Source organism: Sturnus vulgaris, chromosome 21, assembly GCF_052056855.1.
Source record: "Sturnus vulgaris isolate bStuVul1 chromosome 21, bStuVul1.hap1, whole genome shotgun sequence".
NCBI lineage: Eukaryota > Metazoa > Chordata > Aves > Passeriformes > Sturnidae > Sturnus > Sturnus vulgaris.
Window position 1 is genome coordinate 4,748,666 of NC_142263.1, and position 5,970 is coordinate 4,754,635.

The window sequence follows — 5,970 nt, forward strand, 5'->3', positions numbered from 1 at the left end:
GCTGTGGCGCACGTGGGGGCGGGAAGGCAGCACTAAGCGATCCCCGCGCAAGGCCGGAGCAGTCGCCGGCCGAGAGATCGAGCTTGGGAGCGCACCGGCGGGCCCCGACGGGAGGGGCGGTGCGGTGGGGACCGAGCGCTCTCGCCACGGTCCAGGCGGGACACTGGGAGTGCAGTGGGATGTGAGAAGCGCTGCGATAGTGGGGCTGTGCGCCCTTCACGTCGGGGACGCGGTCCCGCCGCATCCCTCGCGGTGCTGACAGCGCCAGGGTTAACGGTCCTAATGTTAACACACGGACGGGGCGGGAGCACCGGGGACGTTGTCATGGTGAGGGGTCCGTGTGTGTCGTGGGGTAGAAGCTACGTCCCTACGAAGCATGGGACAAGAAGGACCCGAGGGTAATGGGGACCCCCTGGAGGCAACGGAAATCCTGACGGTGCAATAAGGACAGCGGTGCTCCCGGTAGAATAACGGGACCCTCTTGAGGCAGTGGGGACAGCAGTGTTCCCTTTGGGATAATGGGACCCGCGGTGGGACAGAGGGACCCTCGAGAGGCAGGAGGGACAGTCCAGGATCAGCAGGGGCCTCCAGGGGACGATAGAAGACCGAGGAGGCAGCGGGGATCCCCCGAGGAAAGCGGGAATCCCGGCGGGGCAGCGGGGACAGCTGCGTTCCCGGTGGGATAACGGGACACCCCGTGGTGCACAGGGGAGGAGGCACGAGGGACCCTCTGGAGGCAGCAGGGACTGTCTGGGGACAGTGGGGACAGCCCGGGGGCAGTGAGGTGTCGGGATGACGGCGGAGAGTGCGGGGACAGCAGGAATCGGGAAACAAAGGGAACAGCAGCGACTGGAAGGCAGACGGGACAGCAGATCCCCCGCTGGGATATCCGTGACAGCAGGGACCTGGTGGGACGCAGGGGACGAGAAGGGGCGGAGAGCATCATAGGGACCGTGCCGAGGCAGCAGGGACAGCGGGGACAGCGCGGACAGCAGAGACCCAGATCGGACGGCGGCATCTCGGCAGGACACGGCGGGTAGACGGGACGATAAGGGGCCGAGCGGACGGCGGGTCCCCGGGGAGCGGCAGGGATGGTGCTGGGCAGGCGGGACAGCGGGGACAGCCGTGAGCACGGCAGGCGCGGGGCGGCGCGGCGGAGCCTCGGTGCGATAGAGGGGCACCGTGTGGACGACGACGGCAGAGGCGACAACGATGTGCCAGGGGTGACAGTCGGTCCCGGGGGGACCGCAGAGCCCCGGGGGGGCGGCGCTGGGCCGTACCCCCCGGTGGGGCGGAGGGAGGGCGGCGGCGCGGGGAACGGGAGCAGCGGCACTTTCACGAACTGTCCACGGGAGGCGGGAGAGGCGGCGGCGGCGGTGGAAGGGGGGGCCCGGGGGGGGCTCGCCCAGCCCAGCCCAGCCCAGCCCAGCCCAGCCCGGCCCAGCCCTGCCCGCCCCGTCGCTGCCCCGCCCCGCCCTGCCCAGCCCTGCCCGCCGCTGCAGGCAGCGCGGCACCGGCACCGGGCACCCCTTTATAGGCTCTACCCGAGGGGGTGGGGGGCGGCGGCGGCCCCAGCCCCGAGGGGGCGGCTCCCCCCCTAAAAGCCGGCGGCGGGACGCGCGGCGGGCAGAGGCGCGGCCGGCGCTCCCCGGTGCTCCGGGGCCGGCGCTCCCCGGTGCCGCTGCGGCTCGGCCCGCCATGCCCCCGCGGGGGCCGCTCGCCCGGGCTCCGGCTCCTCGTTCCCGGTACAGCAGCAGCCGCCGCCGCCGCTACCGCTCGCCGCCGCCGCGCCCGAGGCTCTGAGCGCCGCCGCCGCCGCCGCCGGGAGACCGCGCCCGCCCCGGCTCCAAGATGCTCCGCCAAGGTGAGCACCGCACCGGGAGGGCACCGGGTGCCGCGGGCACCGGAGGCAGCGGGGCCGGCCCCGAAGTTTGTCTCCCCGCCGAAGTTGGGGCCGCGCCGCCGGGCGCCCCCCGCCGCCACCGCGTTACCGGCGCCGCCACCGAGGCTCGGGCACCCCCCGGGGAGCGGCACCGGCTGGAGCGCAGCGCGGCGGGGAGGCGGGAGACCGGGAGGAGCGAAGGGAGGCAGGGCAGGCTCCGGGTCCCGCAGGACCGGGGACGCGGCGGGTCCCCCGGGCACCGGGGTACCGCGGGTCCCGGAGGCAGCAGGGCTGCGGCGGGAGCGGGGGGGTCGGTGCTCGTCCGTCAGGGCGAGGGAACGGGAAACGGGGCTCACCGGGGAGCGCGGGGGGTTCGGCGAGGAAGTTGGGGCGAGCCGTCCCGTTCGGCCCCCCCCGAGGAGAATCGCTCCGCTGTGACATCACGCGATTTCCATGGCAACCGCCTGGGACATCATCGAGGAGCTTTGTGACATCACAGCGAGGGGAGCAGCCGGCCCTCCCGGGGGGTCCGGGACGGTGGGGGGGTTGGACAGGACCCCCGGCCCCGCTGCACTGGAGCCAGTCTCGGGGAGATGCTGAGGACAGTGGTGCCGTGTGAGGGGACCCCGACTGGACCCCCACTGCTGTCCCGTGCCCCAGGGAGGGGGCGGCCACACAGCCCCAGGCCGGAGCCTTTGCCACCGCCAGTACATGCCCCTCTCCGACGAGGCTCGGGCCGTGAGGAAGGTGCCAACGCTGTGCATGCAGCCCTTGGCATTGGGGTGCGGACCCCAGGCAGGGCAGAGCCCCTGCTGCCACCCCAGAGATGCTTTTTCCCACTGGGGGAAATGTCACCTTGCGGCTGTGGGGCCTCGCACTCGGATGCTCCTTTCTCTGGCTTGCGCCTCAGCTTTGTTTGGTGTATTAACCCAACCCGGCTGGATGACTTGAGAATAAACCCAAGCCTTTGGAGCAGTCCTTGTTTCAAGCCTCGATTCCCAGCCCTGGTGCTGCCAGCTGCAGGAAAAGCATCATCCAGGCTGGGAAACTGGGAGCCTGAGGTGGAGGCAGGCAGCGAGGCTGCCGACAGGGTTGGATCCCACCAGGGGTAGCCTGTTAAGGTCAAGATCTACAGCTTTCATTTGTGGAGCTAGAAAAACAAAATGCAAATTGAAGAGCCTGTGGGCTAAAGCAAAACCTATTCTTAAAGTTTTTGTCTTGTTAAGCAAGGAAATAGAGTGCCAAATAGGCTTTGTTAAGTGGCAGTCTAATTAATAATTTAAAATCTTGTAGCTGTCTTTCATTAGAATTTATCTGTACATCAACCACAAAATCAGTCAAACACACTCATTTATAAGTTAATACCATTCCTGAATAATTCAACAGGCAGTTAGAGGAGGCCTCCATCCTGACGACAGGTTCTCCCCTCCCTGCCTCACCGTGCCCAGGTGTCCCTGGGCAGGGGGTCCCCGATCTCAGCCTTAGCCCCAAGTGGGGTGCAGAGGGGACACCCCACATATGAGGCAAGGGGACAAGGGCACAGCTGCAGTGTTTGGCTGGGCTGGGGCCAAGCCCCTCTGCGGGGCTCTGAGGTTTTGTCAAGGATGATGGCAACGCAAGGCTGTGCTGGTGGGTGGCAGCACGGGCTGATGGTGGCACTGCCACCACCTTCCACGTCCCACTGCCGGGACCAGGCTTGAGGCTGGGGCCATGGCAGGGCTTGAGGCAGCAGGAGCTGTGCCGTGGTTGACATCTCCAAGGGAGGCAGCTCTGAGCAGATGGATTCACACACGGTGCCACACGGGCAAAGTCGTTTGCAGCAGGATGGCGGCAGCGAGGCCGCGCAAGTGCTGAGATTCCTGGGGGCATTTTGGGCCTCTTGCACCCCGTGAGCTTCAACCATGGAGTCACTGGTGGGATTCAGGGTGGATTCTGTGCAGTGGGATGTCATTGGTGGCATGGCAGTGGGTGACAGCGTGGGGTGCAGCTCCATCCCAGGTGAGGGTGTCACAGCCTTGTCAGAGGTGGCCGCAGGCAGCCGCAGGCGGGAGTGCAATACTGGCGATGCAGGAGAAGGAGATTTCCAGGTCAAGGATGACACCAAGGTCATGGGCAGCCACATCCCTGTCCCTTCCATCGCTCATCCCATCGACGGAGCGTCCAGCCTCCATCCCTCCCTGCCAGGCCAGCAGTCAGTGGGCAGGGTGCAGGCACAGGCTGGACTGCGGTTCTTGCGCCAGGGAGCCAAGAGCCCAGAAACCTTTCTGCTTATAAAAGTTTAATTTCCTAAAGAGCTGATAGGAAGCCACAAGCTCTCTGTGCCCGGTGAAGCAAGGGAGGGGGTCAGGATGCGGCCCAGGCTGTCCCTGCGGTGGTGCTGGGGGGAGCAAGGAGGGCTCAGCAGACGAGATCTGCCCAGACCTGGAGTCGGAGCCGGGATGCGAAGGAGCCGTCGCCGCTCAGTGATCTGCACTGATGGAGCCTGGCAGGTCAGAGCTGTGGCCATGCTTGGCTGGGTGTTATTCCCACCTTTTGCCTAAAATGCCACACCTGGCGCCCTGCAGTCCCATCCGTGTGCCAGAGGCTGTGGGTGACACTCCAGGTGGCCTCAAAGCACTGCCCTAAAAACATCAGTGAACCTGCTGGGGAGACGTAAAAATACGCGTTTTCACACCTATCTTTCCCTGAAGGCCCTGGCAGTGCTGGAGCCAGTGTCACAGGCCAGCAGCAGGGGCAGTGGGGCTCCATGGTTTGCAGGATGAGGCCACGAGTGGGATGTCATTGCCTTGGGGCCAGACAGGAACTTGGGCTGCTGGAAACTGCTGGAGCATTGATGGGATTTGACAGCAAGAGTGGGTAAAAATCACTCTTCAAAATCTTGTTTGAAGGCAAAAACCAGGCAGGGAAGTGTGAAAGCCTGGAGGGACGTGGTGGTGGCCAGGTGTGACCAGGGCTGTCTCCCATTGGGACGTCCCCTGCTCCTGGCAGTGCCCCTGTGGAAGTGCAGAGGTAAAGCCCCCCTTGCAAAGGATACGGCCACTTCAGCCCCACATCACTGGGGCACCACCTGTCCCACTATGCCCCACATTGGGGCACCCCTGGGTGACACTGCTGCTCATCCCCACCCCAGGGAGCTGCTCCGGTCTCCCCCGAACAGCCAAAAACTTGGGCTTTGTTTGCAAAGCGCAATTCCAGGGTTCAGCCACGATCAGTAGAGACTTGGGTTATTAAGAGCAGATTATGTTTGCAGAGCACTTTGGTAGAGTGGCAGCAGCACAGGCACCCACACCCCAGCAGTGGTGGCTGTTGTTTGGGTTCCCAGCAGGTTGGGATGGGCGAGGTGTTGCCTTGGTTCAGAACCCACTGAAAGAGGCTGGAGTCTGTTTTAAGAGCAAAGGCAACAAGTGGGAGGCTGCAGGGAGAGCCATAAGGCATGGAGCAAGCAGGATCCTGTGGGAGTCAGTGAGGAGGAGCTGGGGATCCATGTGCTGGCACGGGCAGGGGTGCAGGGCACGGCCTCAGGGAGCACCACTGGGATATAGGAGCATCCGTGTCCTCTCCAGCAGGGCTGCTCTTCCCCTGCTATTTTGGGTGACGCTGCTCAAGGCCAAGGTGGAAGGAGTTGGCTCAGCCTCAGGATCCTTTGCCAGCAGCAGAGCTGGTGCTGTCCTCACTCCGGATGTCAACACCACGTCCCATCTCCCAAATCGAGGAAGCACCAATCCCACCGATCCCCCTGTACCATCCCTGCGGAACAGCATCACCATGGAAACCCACAGCCCTGCGCCTGCCGCCCGGCAATCAGAGGGGGGACACTTTTAGGAATATTATTTTTACTGATGACAAATGGTGGAGGCTCGGTGCTGACAAAGGAGATGAGCCCAGTGCTGGGCATCGCTTGTTTTCCCAATGGCCGGTGTTTCTCCTGCTTTTCCTGCTGAGGGCACGTGCTGGTGGGGCAGCCGCGGCTCTGCTCGGGTGTTAAGTGCGGGCAGGGCGAGCGGCAGATGCAGGACGGGAAGATGCGGGGGGCAATCTTCTTTGCGCAGATTAGGATTGGGGGTTATTAAGCGGAAAATGTTCCATTT